The sequence below is a fragment of the Anthonomus grandis genome, chromosome 22 (genome assembly GCF_022605725.1).
Source record: "Anthonomus grandis grandis chromosome 22, icAntGran1.3, whole genome shotgun sequence".
Lineage (NCBI taxonomy): Eukaryota > Metazoa > Arthropoda > Insecta > Coleoptera > Curculionidae > Anthonomus > Anthonomus grandis.
Genome location: NC_065567.1, coordinates 20,872,775 through 20,889,373, shown reverse-complemented (window position 1 = coordinate 20,889,373; position 16,599 = coordinate 20,872,775). Strand labels below are relative to the sequence as shown.

Here is a 16,599-nt window from a genome sequence, read left to right as displayed (position 1 = left end):
ATATTAAAGATAAATATGTTTTCCTACAATAGTTTAGAAAAATTGATTTAACTTTAAAACAGCTACATTTAATTAATTTTAAATGTTAATATCTTCGTCGTAGTAAGTAATACCTACTAGGAGGATTAGCTGTTAAAAGTTCACACTACAAATATTTAAAAATTGTTCCACTAAAAATGTTTACTTAACAATAATTTTTATATTAAATATTACTATTCCATTTTCGTATCTGTCAAACCCAATATTTACACACAAACACTGTTATAACTAGTAAAGAAAACACTACAAAATGTCTCATTAAAAAAAAAGGGATTTATAAGTGTGTATGAAGAACAATATTTCTGAAAATTCTTTTACTAGGTCAAAGGCTTTACTCAATTCTTTACGTTTATAGATCCATTATTTTTTGGAACAAATGATTTATTCGTTGAGTTACCTAATTAACATCTGCCTTATTACCCATTTACCCCACTTCCAAAAATGAACTTTTTTAATAAAAAAAAACTGTTGGGCGCCAAACTGTTTTTCCTCACAGTCTGCCAACCTGTTTCAAAAATTGTTGCTTAATAAATCTTGCGCAAGTAGGTTAAATTTGAATATCAATTTTCGCTTACGCATATAGCTCAGTTCTTAAGCTAAAGAAGATGCTTACACTGAGCAAAGTGAATGACTGAAAGTAAGATTATAAACCAATGAAAACATCCGCAATATAATATAAACATAATAATTACGTTACAATTTCGAGGTATGCCTCTTTGGTTAATTTAACACCCTAAGCTTGCCTATAATAAAAAAGCCAATGACTAATAAAACGTGAAATAATTTACGACAATGAAAGTAAATTCTTTTATTTCTTTTTCCTGTAATAAAAGAAAAGGGATCTACTTAAAACAGTTTAGGAGTTAAACTAAAAATAGATGGGAATAAAATAGGCGACACGCCCAGCATTACAATCCGGTATCGCGTGCTTCATTTACATTAGCCCCTCAAGAATGTTTTTTCGCAAATTATATGGAATCACTTATATTTTCGCCTAATAATAGTCGAGAAAATTGAGGATTTGATTGCATTGAAGACCCGTTTAAATAGTCAAAACAGTCTATAATGGGCAAGCCCTTTCGATTCTTTAATGCCAAGAAAATTAAACAGGATTTTATAAATAATGCGGCCTTCATTCTGGATAATAAAAGAGTTATTTCAGCATTCGAGCGACTTTTAATAAAGTCAAGTAGTCAAATGTACATGAAACATGTGGTTACGTCCAAAAATTTCGTATGAATTACGTAGTTTGGCTGACGGAAAAACGTAACAAGTTTAAAATAGACTGTCTCGTATCCAATTATTCTTTCACCAGACAAAACATTTAATATCTTATTTTTATCATGGTGAGCCGGATTCTTGCTTTTATCATTACTATTGTGTCGCTTAAAAGACTAACTTTTATATTGGTTTTTGGAAACCTTAAACCTGTGGATTAAAAGATTAAACCTCTAAAGACTGGATTAAACTGGTAATCGATAAATGCACTATATTACTATAAATAAATTTAATCAGTTAACAAGGTTGTGGGGTGAGGACTAACCGCCATATATTTACATGCTACCTAGATAAAACGCAGTGGTCTTTAATTTTTCTTAAAGGCCGATCCCATTTTTGCCAGGCATAAAGCCATAAAAGGATTTTTATAATTAGTGTTAGTTATCACGCGACGCCACCCTTAATTTCATTTTTTTAAATTACCCAACAGACAAATATTTTAGGAAAATCCTTGAAAATGTACTTTTAAACCTATTTTATTCGCTATTAGTCAATTTAATGTTCTTCATTCGTACATTTCGATTCGAAAAATACATGGAACTTTATTTCTGTTTTTATAAGCGGGTAAGCATAAATCTAAAGTTGAGAAAGATTTACAGAAAGCGCCCTGAAAACTTTTTGCAGTTTTATTCGATTTGTTTGATCCCTTATGTGGTTTCGAAAATTCTGGTAAAAAGGACATTTTGTTTGTCAAAGGGGATAAGCGCAATTTAAATCCTTTTAATGGACTTACCTGCCGATCTTATCTGATACTTTTATAGAGAGAGGGCACATAATAACAGAAAACCTGGAAGCTTTGACATATATTTTTATCCACGACGTTATTTATTAATTCAGTAGCACAACGGTATTAATAAAATATTAATTTTTACTGGCATTATGATCTAATATAAAAGTTAACAAAAATACATAAATTATTTAAAATTCTACATTGGCCTAATGTTAATACAATTTTTCATTTTTATATAGTTATATATACAATTTTAGGTAATAATACTCATAAAAACCTTGAATGTATGGGATTTAAATCGAAATGTTTCTACAAAATTCAGGAACACATCTCTGTTGTAAAACACACTTATGCCAGAACTACACTCTTAATTCTCAACGTCAGATTGCAAGGCGATAAGGAAACAACAAGAAACATAGTCTCTCAAGACTCATGCAAATACTTGGAAGTTTTTACCATATTTCTCCAATAGAGACCAATAATTTCACGAGAATTTGTTGAAATTTGCTCAAACCTTCTCAACTTGTTTTTTTCGTTCCAAATGTCGAATTTTTACAAAAACAAATAGCAGTAATTCGTGTATCAAGGAAAGACTGAAGATGTTGCGCGGCAACGCCAGTAGGGGCTTGATATAACTAAAATATTCGCGGAATGTTGCATAGTCATATAAGATAATTAATATATTCATATTTTCTAAGGTCTAATACTGGAAAATTTTTAGAATTTTTCCTATGCTTTGTCTTCTTTATTGGAATTCTTGATATTTGATTGATGTTAGAACTGGAATTTCTGTTGTTTTTAGCATGCGTTGGCTTATTGTATTTTCTGCTCTTGTTTCTACTGCGTAGTTATCACTGGCGTTACACAAGTTTTATAGATTCTAACTTTGCTTTCTATGCTCATGTATTTGTTTCTCCAAATAATATTTCATAGGTACCCCGATATTAGGGTTTTTACTGTTTCAGCTCTTACTTCATCCTTTAGATTCCTATTGCTCGTCATGTTTGCTCGAAGATATTTAAAGGTATCACGCGGTGGTCAGATGTTCCACACTCTGATTATATAAATGGCGAGATTGCATCTTCGGGACTCTCTGAACCGCATTATCAGCGTAGCAAACTATTTTTATTTCTGCAATTATTTGAATTATCAGGTAAAATCTAAAAAAAAATTCAAGAGGTTTTCTCATATAATTGTCTTATGATTTTTTTTTGAAAACACCTAATGAAATTTTATTTTGTGTAAAGTAATAAAACCTTACATCGACCGCTTAATCAACAATCCACAATCATAAATGTTCATCTGGCTAAAATTTAATAATTACGATTGGAATGTAAAGAATTCTTGGGTTTATTTTTATCTCTGTTTGTGGCGAATTATATTTTCTTGAAATAATTCCCTGAACTGCTCAATCCGTGGTCAGTTATTTTTGAAGTATGTCTTATTAGATGCCATTTTTATTATTATATCGTTTTATTGCTCAAAACACTAATATTAAATTTAATTAATTTTAAGAAGACTCATTTTAATTATGAACCGTTATTTATTATTTAGTATTTCCGAGAAGGACTCTGTAAGTGGGGACAACCCCGGGATTTTAGATTATATTCGCTTATTAACTTAATTAGATATATTGCTTTTCCAAAGAATGTTCATGTTTTTAAAACTAAATTAAATTTAAACGATGCGAAATATAAGTAAATTAAAAGGGCTAAAAATAACGAAACATTAATTTATAAATGATAAATTAAATGAATAATATCGATTCTATATTTACAATAATTCTTATCGTTAAAGCAATTTGAATGGAGAATAAATAATATAGAAAAAATTAATACAGGGTGTGCTAACAAGGTGTACGGTTAAGATAGCGCCTTAACTATACGAGGTAGAGCAAAAAGTTCTACAGCAAAGTTGTAGGGTTGACAAAAACCTACGAACTGAAACCTACGCTTGCGTACAAAATTTAGGAGATCATATTGAACACAATTTATAATAACTGTAATTCATCTTTAAAATTTAAAATTAGTGTAACGATGTACATTTATGCAAAAATACGTAAGTACCTACCTAGTATGTAATAATAATAATAATAATAATAATAATAATAATAATAATAATAATAATAATAATAATTGTAGGAAAAGTAATAATTCTAATTCTTCAATAATTTTTTCTAAGTAATCTTGATCAAAACTTAAAGAATACCCGTTTTATGCATAGTATTTTACAGAAAAGTTAAAATATCTCAAAAAGTACTTGGTTTAGCTATAGGACATATTAAATAAAAAATGAAGGTATTTGAGGGACAAACTTAATTAGATAAAAATATACAGGGTGTTCCATTTGAAAAATTTGAGATATTGCGTATTTAATTTTAGCAAATTTGAAAGTTCTTTAAAAACACCCTGTATTAAAAAATTACAAATTGTCATAGTCAGCCTAGAGCAGGTACCCTAGACTAACTGTGGTACAAGTTTCATAGGCGCAGAATAAATTTTAAGTTAATTATGATTTTTTAAACGAACCCTCTAAAAGGCAAAAAATAACATAAAAAAATTAATTACGTTGCAACGCCGCACGGAAATTTGTAAAACGTTAAACCAAAGTAAAGTACTCTTTTTGCCTCACATTTTAGTACCATAATATACAGAGCGTACCATTAAAAAAAAATCATATTTTATAGTAAGTTTTTTGTGACGTTTTTGTAGAACTTTTTGCTTTACCTCGTATAGTTAAGGCGCTATCTTAGCCGTACACCTTGTTGGCACACCCTGTATATTGTAAAAATACTTTTTTTAGACCATTTGACTATTATCAGTTTTCTTCCTGTACTATATACAGTGCTTTCATTTAATTAATTTCTTAAAAAAAACACACGACTATTTAGATATATAGGGGGACGTTTAATTTTATATTTGATAAAGTTCTGTCAATTATTTCCTCACCTCCAGCTAACCTCACTTTGATATTTCATATGGGAACCCCCATCGTGTGACACATTATTGTAAGCAGCATTAAAATGTTTATCCAAGAAAAAAAATTAAATCAAAATAAAAAAAAAGTCTGGGAATAATGAATATTTTATCGACCTGAAACTTTTGTATCTCAAATGGCTACCTTAAGTGTGATACATCATTTTAAAGGGCATACAATTACTTATCTAACCAAACCGAAAAAAAGAAAATCGATTAAGCGACTAGTAAGCAAAAGTGTGTGGTAATAAACGACATATTATCAACTTAAACTTTGGTAGGTCAAATAATTGCCTCATAGTGTCATAAAATATTTTAAATGGCAAACAATTTTCCGTCTTACTTCGCCAAAAAATTGATGCAAGAAAAAAAGAAATGGCCTAATGAACAGTTCCAGAGATGACGATTGGCAGGCATGGTGTAATTGAATGACCCGCACGGTCGCCAGACTTAACACCACTAGATTTTTTCCTTTTTTTTTTTTTTTGATTTTTTATGTAATTTTAAAAAAGGACTTTATTTTGATACTTTTTAAACCGATATACGGAGCTGAAAAGGAGGATCGCCCACCCTACCGAAAACACGAAAACTGTATACGAAATGTTATTTTTCTTTTTAAAAGACTCGTATGTTCTAAATTTCATAATAAGGCTTTTATTTTTGACAGTCACCCACTTACAGGAAATACAGAAAGAAGTTATGGAAGAGGCTTATAGGCTAATAAAATTTTTAGAAAACATACATTTACTCAAAGCATTACCTACCTACAAAATCTCTAAGAGAAATTCAAGATTTAAGAGTATTGATTAAAAAATCCTAGTAAGAAAGACATTGAAGCAACAAAGAGGTCCAAGTTGTGGTTACAAAGAGTATTAAATAAGTTACACATATAATAAATCGGCGACCTTCTAAAAATGTTATTTATTGCTCTATTACACTGAAATGTTCGAGAGTTTCTAGAGTTTAATCTGGGAACAACAAAGTAAATTTGATGAGCTACAGCCGATTTTATAATTAACTAATTTATATAAAAAGACTACGGCCGCTACTACACGGCGGTCGGCTAAGGCTTTCATGTTAAAACGTGCAAGCCTTATATCTTGACATGTTCCTCTTGCTGGATAGACAACATCGGTCTTGTACATTAAATATTTTAATAATCTACACTGAATTGACTCAATTTTATCAATCTCCGCCTGATATACTGGATGCCATATAATTGAAGCGTACTCAAGCTTGGAGCGAACAAATGAGCAATATAAGAACTGCACCACCCTAACTTCATCAAAATTGCGACAATTTCTAATTATAAAACCCAGAGGCCTGGATGCTGCTATAACTGTATTATGGATATGATTCCTAAAGTTGAAATTTTGGTCAAAAGTAACACCCAAATCTTTAATTTCAAGACACCTAGTCAAAGGAAAATTTTGTATTTCATAATTGTGCTGAATAAAATTTTTGTTTCTACAAAGAGTTACAGGCAGAGTTTCATGTCAGTATGTCATTTGGTTCAGGACCTATGAGAAAAAAACGTTAAATTCAAATAATACTTTGACACCCTGTATTTCAGTTACTATTAAAGTTAGGATAAGGCAAGTTGACCTCAGTCACATAATTTTGACGAAAGGAATCTACTTGTTCTGTTGAATCTGTTGTTCTATGTCCCATTACTTTCGGGACACCTGTATAGGAAATTTTGTTATAGGAAAGTTTCATAATATTTTTTTTTAACTTCAACCTGAATCCGAAAGATTTTCCACATTTCCTTGTATATCCTTTTGTATTGACAAATTGTTTGTCCAGTGAACAATTTTATTGAATGGTCCTATGGCGGTCTACTTTTGTGACATTTGTATATGATCTTATGGATATCTATTGAATTTTTTGACGAAATTAATAGTTGTCCGTTGAACCTTTTTTATATTTCCAAAACGAGGAAACCTTTGGACACATTTGTGCTCGCTGGGATATACCCATTGTCATTGATATTTTCATTGTACAGAACAAAGAGCAAGGAACAATTCCAAAATATATAACTAGGCAGAACTTGTTCAATTATCCGATTTTATCATTGAACCTAATGTAGCCGGGGTTGAATTAAACGAAGCTGGCGTGAATGCAGCCGAAAAGCAACTCTGTAAAAGCGAATACAGCGCGGAAGATTTGAATCGTGGCAAATTGGCAACGAGGCCGGAGGTCACCAGGATATGGGATATAGGATAGGCGAATGTCGCCGCTCGAAACATCGACGCAGGCGAATCGGGGCTGAAGACGCGCGGCGTCGGTGGCGTCGCGGTGGATTCGCGCCGGCCGCAATATAAGCGGCGCCCTCTAGCGTCGCCTGAAGGAAATCCGCGCAGAGCACAAGCGACAACGGCGGCGGAAGCGAGCGGCGAGCTTCAGCTTGGCATCGGCATCGTGCTCGTGCAGCAGTTTGTTGTGCGCGAAAGTGTCCGGGTGCCCCCTCGCCTCGTTTTTGGCCCGATGTTAACCTGACCCACCGGCCACCGCCGTCGCGACTGTGCATAGCCGTAGCCCGTAGCCGTCATCGGTCATACAAGGCTGGCTGCTGGGGCGACCAACTAACGCAGCCAACTATATTGGAACAAGCTGAAAGTAAGTAAACTCCACCCATGGAAAAACAATCGACGTCCACCGAACCCTGATTACTGATTAAAATTATACTTACCAAAGTAAGAACCCTCTCCTCCGCTCCCCTTTCCTTGCCCAGTATTAAAATAATTGTCCCGAGGTGCGCTCCTTCATGCGCCCGCTTAATAACAACAAATTCTATAAACAAATGTTTGTTGCTGTCGATAGGGATAGACAGCAGTAGCGGCTCGTAGGTCGTTGAATAGGGCCAAGTACTTATTTCATACTATGCAAAATTCGAAGAAATATTATGAATCATCCGTTTCATCGTGTCCGCGAAAATACATCAATACTTACTATAACATTAATAAAATTTTTCCGAACTCAGCAGAACATACGAAAACCCATGTAAATTTTAAACGGGTCAATCTTTGGCTTCCCTGTACATTTTATAGCAAAAATAAGATAACTTTTTGAAGAGACCAATCTGGCAAACCCTTGTGCAAAGTTTCAAAAAATTTTAATAAGCGAATCTTGAATTATTTAATTATGTGCAATTGCAAAATTAGCAAATTTTCGGTTCAGGTAAAACCAAACGGGCACCAGTAAAATGAATATTGTCACTGACGTGATGAAAAATGTCAATAAATCAGTGAATTATTCAATCGACAAAAAAATAGCCATAATTAAGAGGCATTATGTGGGAAACAGTTTTAGAGCAGTATCTGAAATGTTTTCATTTTATTTCCCCACCAAGCCCATTTCGTCCATTTCAACTATTTAACGTATTGTCAGTAAGTTCGAGTCCAAAGGTACCGTAATAAATAATTGTAAATGTTCAACGCGGGATATCGAAAATAGAGCCGAAGAAAGAGAGAACAGAGATCTTAATATTCTATTATTCACAAATATTATTCGTATAAATTCGAAAAACATCAAGAGCTGCAGGAAGGAGATGAAGAGCGAAGAATGGCATTTTGTTTTGAAATGATGGAAAGAGGAAATAATGATAGGGATTTTTTAAGAAATATTTGTTTTAACGATGAATATACATTTACCCTCAACAATGAACCAAATGTTCAGAATTGCCGGTATTGGAGCCAAGAAAATGAACATCGCTTTGTTCATACTCGGACACAATATCCCCAAAAAACAAATGTATTCGTGGGAATTATCGGACACCATATCATTGGACCCTTTTTTATGCTTGGAAAATGCTTTTAACGGCAATATTATTGGTCCACGGTACCGGATACTTTGGCCAGCCAGGTCACCTGATCTCTCACCGAATGACCTTTTTGTGGGGTCATTTAGAAAGCGTCATTTATAAAAGTGTAAAATTTGAGAATCTAAACCAGTTACAAAACGCTATTTCGTTAGAATATAATAAAATTTTCCAATATCAACTTAGTAACGTTAGAAATGAATTTTATGATCGGTTAGGATATTGTTTAACTATTATTGGGGGGTTGTTTGGACATTTGATTAATTGATGTTTTTATGTAATTCTCTATTATTTTTAAAAAAGTTATTGTATTTTATTTTATTTTTCCACACTTAGTAAAATATTAAGAGTTCTGTTCTCTCTTTTTTCGGATCTATTTTCGATCTTCTGAGTTAAACATTTACAATTATTTATTGCAATGTCTTTGGACTCGAATTTACTAAAAATAGGTTTAATGGTTGAAATGGACCAGATTAGCTTGATGGGAAAATAAATTGAAAATATTTCAGATACTGCTATTGGTTTAATTAAATTCTAAGTATGATAAAAAAATTTTTTTAATAATCGATAATAATAATTTATATTGGTTTAACTTCATCGTTATATTAAATAAAAGTTTAGATAAAAGAGTAATCTTAACGTGTTTTACTTTGAATGTATGGTTGTGAGATTGATAAAACAAAAAAAAAACATTTCTTGTATTCAGCTGTACGTCAGATTTGACAAAGCCTTATAACAAATTGTTTGCTGGCGGCTGGTGTCTGGTTTTACCTGAACCGAAAATTTGGTAATATTGCAATAACATTTAATTGAATAATTCAAGATTCGCTTATTAAAATTTTTTGAAACTTTGCACGAGGGTTTACCAGATTGGTCTCTTCAAAAAGTTATGTTACATTTTTTCTGTAAAATGTACAGGAAAGCCAATAATTGACCACCTTAAAATTTACATGGGATTTCCTATGTTCCTAATCTTACCAAAAACACCACAAAAAAGAAATACAAAAAACACTTATTAAATCGTTGTTTTTTATCGAAACGTCTAAAACATCCACAAGCGAGGCTAGCCTCCATGGGTTTCTCGTCACAACCGCTTGGTTCTCCTTGCTGATAGTCGATCAGGTCACAATACAGGGTGTCTCGTTGAACTTGTAAAACCTTTTAACTGGGGTTAGGTCTTCCTATGGGCTATCGAAATATGTCAATATGACCTTAGGGAAATGCTTACGGTTTTCGAGTTATAAGCGAAATTTTTCAAAAAATCTGATCTACGCCAGTGACAATATATAACTTTATAATAACTTTATAATATTGCCCAATCATGAAATGCCTTAGGACAGTAATCACTTTTTCAATGTTCTTTTTTATTGTGGAAATAATACTGGGAGTTCCCAGGATTATTGCTTTTCTGAATAAAATGATTTTATCGGTAAAAAGAATAAGAGTCAGTAGTTAAAGGATTTGAACCAAGGTGTGCAAAACTCATTAACAGAATGCAATACGTGGAAGAAAATCTGCAGGAAGAAGTGTGCAACAAATATTCTCTAAGAATCTTCCAAATTGTCCCGTTACTTACATTTAAAGTATTTGCAATTTTTCGAGTAGAGGTACCTGGTATCTTCTTCTACCATGGCCAGCACATTCTCTTCTAGTTCCACCGTTCTTACTGTCATTGGCCTTCCTGGTCCTCCACTTGGGTTTAATGCTCCTGTTTCACGATGTCCTTAATGTATACTTTGGAAGATTTTTCTATTAGGCACATTACGATTAGGAAATCGTTCACGGTACAACCAACTACCTTCTAATGAATTTCCATCAGCAAGTCTTCAACAACTTCACTAGACTTAAAGTATTAAACACTGAAAATACTCAATTTTTCTCTCATATTTTTTCGGCTACGTTAATCGGAATGTTTTTAAAAGATACTAACGGAATTGTTAAATTTTTTATGACTTGGTAGGTTCAATGTAGTACGCTATACTTTTATTTCGGCTACGTTAATAATTTTAAGACTACCAAAATTGGATGGTTGAAATTATTTTTCGCCCCGTATCTTCGAAACAAAGCGTCCTATCAAAAATTATTAAAGGACAAACTATCCTTAGAATAATCCCTTAAATTTTTGCCGCATGTTTAGTAAAAACCCTGTATGTATTTCATGCTATGCAAAATACGACGAAATATTGTGAATCATTCGTTTTATCGTGTCCGCGAAAATACATCAATACTTACTATAACATTAATAAGATTTTTCCGAACTCAGCTTTTTTGAATCAGCATTACTTTTTCACTTAATTACTATTTGTTTTCCTCTTATACTGTAAGAGAAATAATGAATGTTTTATCGTGACCATCAGTTTGAAAACAAATGCGCAAACAAGCAAAAAATGTATGCTTTTTGATATACTTTAATAATTTCTCTATGTATTTCCACTTGATTTATATGAGGAAAAAATATGCGACACTTGTGTAGTTTCTCCATATTCTACAAAAATGCCCTTTTGACTATTTGCATCTAACTTCTTCCTTATTTTTTTAGGCACATCCACGGATATTGGAGAGCCAAATTTCTGAAATATGTTAAGATTACATTTCTTATTTGACCACACTTCATAGGACCTTTGATCCTTAATTGTCCTGCATGAAACCCAGTTCAAAACATTTATCGCTGTAGATGTAATTTTGACAAATAAACGTAGCTGTATTTGTCAATATTAAAAAAAATATATATATAAATCTTTGAATCACCGCTGTAAAATTTTAGGTTATAAACCGTTTTCAGCCAGTTTTTGCTACGGGTTTAATCCACCTTTCAAGGCACTCTACAATACTCTTTACTGATCACAAATTCATATTTTTTATTAAAAAACACCTTGTAAAGACCTAAGCCTCCTTTGACGATCGCTACTGATAAACCCAATTAAAACGTAAATAAATGTTCCTGACCGTGACTTAAAGCCAATTCTTCTCTGATTTATAATCGATAACTTGATAACAGAAACAGACTTCACCAAATACATTTCAAAATATGTTGTTTGTACATTATTTACGATGAAACAAAAAAACAATTCGCCCGAAGGTAAAGTAAACTTGGCACGATTACCGCTTTTTATTGCTTCGAGGACGGACGAGGGTCATTTTAAAATGAACTGAAACCAAAGGAAATTATACTGAAAACAGTCACTTCTTGCTTCTATTTATACTTGATTTAATTTCCTGACACCGAAAAATCAATATGACATGCATTCGATTCATTATTACAAATCTCTTGAAATAATAATAACGGATATTCGCAGATGGATATTTTGGATTGATAATGATCCTTTTGTCTTTGAATGATTTATTCAATAGTTTCTTTTCTTTCTTAGTTAAAGAGAAGGACCAGGACGGTCAATTAAGAATGGTGGAACTAGAAGAGAATTAATTTCTTGATATGAAAAAATTATTCTGACATTCCACATTCCAAAAATTATTCAAGTCTAAAGTGAGTGAGAAAATATATACTCGACTATTTGTCCGAATATTTCTTGTCTTCTGAAGGTATTAACTAAAATTTCGTATAAAAACTCGTTTATTCGACAATTTTCATCGATAAAATGAAAATGAGGAATGCCAATAACCCTAAAAACGGTGAAATTAGAAGAAGATACGATTAATGAAGAAGTTCCAAATACTTCCCGCTGATTTTTTTCACTTATTAAAACTTTCTGTCAATTGTTTTTTCAACTACTGATTCTTTTTACCACAAATGCAATGAGGAACTTACCTGATTTTCCTCTTACCATATTTTAACCTTACATTATATTCTGGAAAATATACTGCAGTGGACCTGACTTATGACCTGTTCAGACCCCAGACTTAAACCCACTGTATTTTCCTTATGGGGCTAGATAAAGGAGCATAAGTTGATATTAGGGATAATTAGAACTCATCCTGGTATTCTTGATAGAGTTCGAGAATCTTCTTTCTCAAAATCGTGATTTGAGATGACCTGGAGATGGTAGCTGATCTATCCCTCTCAAAATTACAATATAACTGATTCTTTATATTTTCATTATTTTAAATCAATTATCTATAGATAGGCGCTGAAAAGCATTAACAAAATCGGCTAAAGGTTAAACAAAGTTGGCACGATAACAGATCTTTAATGTTTTAGGAGCGGACGAAGTGCAGTTTCGACAACGAAAGGAAATTGCATTGGAAACAATAATTGCTCAGTTTATATTTAAACCTGCTTTCATTTCCCGATGGCGAAAAATCAATGTGACATTCGAGTTGTTATTGAAAACCTTAAAAAAAATGTTGTTTATGCAGATGCGCCTGAGCCACTAAAGATCCAGAAAGTTGCGTTTCTCTCGGTGAAGTTGCCAACTTGATAATAAAGTTTATGCTATATAGTACCCTGGATAGGCCTGAAAATAAAAGGGCGAATCGTTAAACAGTTGACCCACAAGAGAAAATTTCCATTTAAGTGAAATAGAAAAAGTATCACCAAGTTTGTTTCTTGTTCCGGCAGGAATCCAGGAAATATCCCACGGGAGTTTTTAGACTAAAAGTGCGGCCTTCGGTCTGATATTTTTAGATCTTGGATCCCTAAAAACTTCCAATGTTGCACGAGAGCGTTATGTTACTATAAGGGGTATATAATAGTAATTTTTTCTTTTTGGAAATTTTTCGAGCACCAAGTAGATTCAAATCTCACTTTGGTCTACTTCTTAATTTCTTTAATTTTCATTAGCAGTCTTCAGAGTAGTCCAATGATCAATGATTTTTAAATTTAATCAATAAATCTTAAGATATTAAGGTGCCAACACGAGATAAATTATTTTTTTTACAGGCACTCCTGGCATAAAAATTCCAATCTCTTGATTTTTAGTGAATGGCTCTTTGTAATTTTTTTAGAAAGGACTAAAAGACTCTTCAGAGTTGTCTATAAATCAATAATTACTCGAGATATTGGCGTGCAAATAAGAGACAAATTATTTTTCTTCTTACAGGCACTCCTGGAATAAAAATTCAAATATCTTGATTTTTAGTAAATGGAGTTTAGTAATTTTTTCAGAAAAGATTAAAGAGCGCTTAGAGTAGTTGATAAATCAATAATGCAAAATTTGGCTACAAGAACGGAAATATTGACATGCCAACAATAGGTAAATGATTGGATTTTAGTAATTATTTCAGAAAAGACTAAACGTGTCTTCGGAGTAGTCCATAAATCAATAATTGCAAAATTTTTGACTACTAGAACTCGAGGTATTGGCGTGCCAACAAGAGACAAATTATTTTTCTTCTTACAGGCACTTCTGTAATAAAAATGCCAATATCTTGATTTCTAGTAAATAGATTTGAGTATTTTTTTCAGAAAAGACTAAAAGAGTCTTCGGATTAGTTCATAAATCAATATTCGCAAAATTCTGACTACTAGAAGTCGAAATATTGGCGTGCCAACAAGAGAAAACATATTTTTCCTCTTACAGGCACTCCTGAAATAAAAATTCCAATATCTTGATTTTTAGTAAATCTTAGTAGTTACTTAATAATTGCAAAATTTTGACTACTAGAACTCAAGATATTAGAGTGCCAACAAGAGACAAATTATTTTTCTTACAAGCACTCCTGGAATACAAATTCTAATTTCTTGAATTTTAGTAAATAGAGTTTAGTAATTTTTTTAGAAAATGGCTAAGAGGGTCTTCGCAGTAGTCTGTAAATCAATAACTGCCAAATTTTGACTACTAAAACTTGAGTTATTGACGTACCAAAAAGAGACAAACTATTTTTCTTCTTACAGGCACTGCTGGATTACAAATTTTGGATTTAGCAATTTTTTCAGAAAATACTAAAAGGGTCTTCGGTGTAGTCCATTAATCAATAATTGCAAAATATTGACCACGAGAACTCGAGATATTGGTATGCCAATAAGAGACAAATAATATTTTTCTTACTCGTAGAATACAAATTCCAGTTTAGTATTTTGTTCAGAAAATACTAAAAGAGTCGTCAGAGTCCATAAATCAATAATTGTAAAAATCTAAATAATAAAAAAAAAAAAGTGTAATTCCTATAAGAATACCTGCATTACAGAAATTTATAGGGGTAGACTTATGAATTGTTGTAAAAAATCACTTCCAATTTTTTTATAGGAGAACTATGGTCATAAGAAGAAAATAGCTTAAATAAAAGTTGCTTAGAATATCAGCTATCAAAACTATGATGAGTTTTTGGACTACACACAGTGGATGTCGAGTAAGAAAAACTGAGATTATGATGCATTTCTGTTTCTATTGTACTCTCGATGTCCGAGAGGAGAGGCTTCACCTAGATTAGCTTATATTTTCTGAAACTGCGCCCACGCAAAATATGAACTAATGCAGTGTTACTACTTTTCTTCCCTACAGCGCGATATTCTTTCATATTCAATGGATTTTGTGCTTGTGAATGTCTCTTTTTCCTTTTGTCGTTACGGATAATTATAGTGCAAAAATATTGCCTCTCCCCAGCGCCATGGCGCCGCTTCAAAAAATCAATTTAACTTTTTCTCTACAAAGCATTACAACTCCACCACCCGGACACGGAAAGAAGTTTTTATTCACACATTATGAGTGAAAAATGTGGAGACTTTTCAAGGAAAATCTTTCGTAATTATTTTTCTAATAGTATATTAGAAACCTTTAGAGTTTCTAGTGTAACATAAAATTTCTTTTACACTTGCATATCTAATAAAATGCCTAAAAAAATACGAAATAAAAATAACTGTGACGCTTATCTACATTCCTTGTTATGTCGTTATATATAGCATCAGATTATAGTACAAAGGCTCCAAAACCGCATTTGAAATAATACTGTAAACTATCTTTATAATATATATGCAAATAGACTATAAACCATTTGGAATTTAACATTTTGCGGTGAAGCATAAAAATAAACCTTTCGTATGCGTCGTGTACTTTTATATATCGATCTCTGCAACTCCCTTCTGGATGTAGCTGGATATTATAGGATTTTAGGATTAATTCCTAATTCCGTTTGGACGAGGTTAAATTAACTAAACAAGGGATTTTTCTACCTTATTCATTCTATGTTATTTAAACGTAGCATATTTATAATACTCTAAAAACTATAATTAGTTTTTGTTGTTTTTCAAGGCGACCCTGGATGCTTTAATGGAAAATAAGAGGAGTTTACTTTTTATCGATTCTGCTGAGAATAATGTTGGCCGGCCACCACTGGATGCAATTAAATTAATGACTTTTCACTGCAAATCACATCAAAATCGGATATTAATTTCGGTTTTGAAACTCAGTAATCCCCTTTTTCGGATGGAATGGATGGAATATAAGTCACAACCAATAAAAAAAAATTAACCTGATTTCTTTTAGTTTCATAAAACGCTAATTGAAAGCAAATTTAATTTATACAACGGTATAAAAGCCATAAAAAACGTGCTCTCAAATTCAATCCTTTCCAGACTAATTGCGTTAGCACGCCATAAAGAACGGTTAACAATAATTCATATTCTATGTTCTGTTTAAACGCGAACCTCTCCCGGCCCTATTAATTGTTGCAACAATGAGTTAATGTTTAAGAACTTTTAGAAACCGCGCGACGCATGTGGTGTGACTTCCAATACACTCCTCTCATATTCAAAAAATCCCTTAATAGCAAGAACAAAAAAAAAATCGGATGATTTATGATGCCTCTTCCGAATACGGAAATCCCTTTCAAATAGTTTCAAAGATTTTCTGTGCCGGAAAACG

The 16,599-nt window shown here is 32.3% G+C and overlaps 1 protein-coding gene across 8 annotated transcripts in view; it reads left to right on the top strand.

Moving 5' to 3' along the window:
- Positions 1 to 7,372: 7,372 nt before the first annotated feature.
- LOC126749022 (plasma membrane calcium-transporting ATPase 2) overlaps positions 7,373 to 16,599 on the top strand; it is a 160,682-nt gene continuing 151,455 nt past the window's right edge. For 2 of the 8 annotated variants that reach the window (XM_050458627.1, XM_050458626.1), the window contains exon 1: positions 7,374 to 7,641. The gene's annotated coding sequence lies outside the window, so the exon portion shown is untranslated. Of the gene's footprint in view, positions 7,642 to 16,599 lie in introns of all 8 variants that reach the window. The other 6 variants (XM_050458621.1, XM_050458617.1, XM_050458624.1 and 3 more) reach the window with 4 other exon arrangements.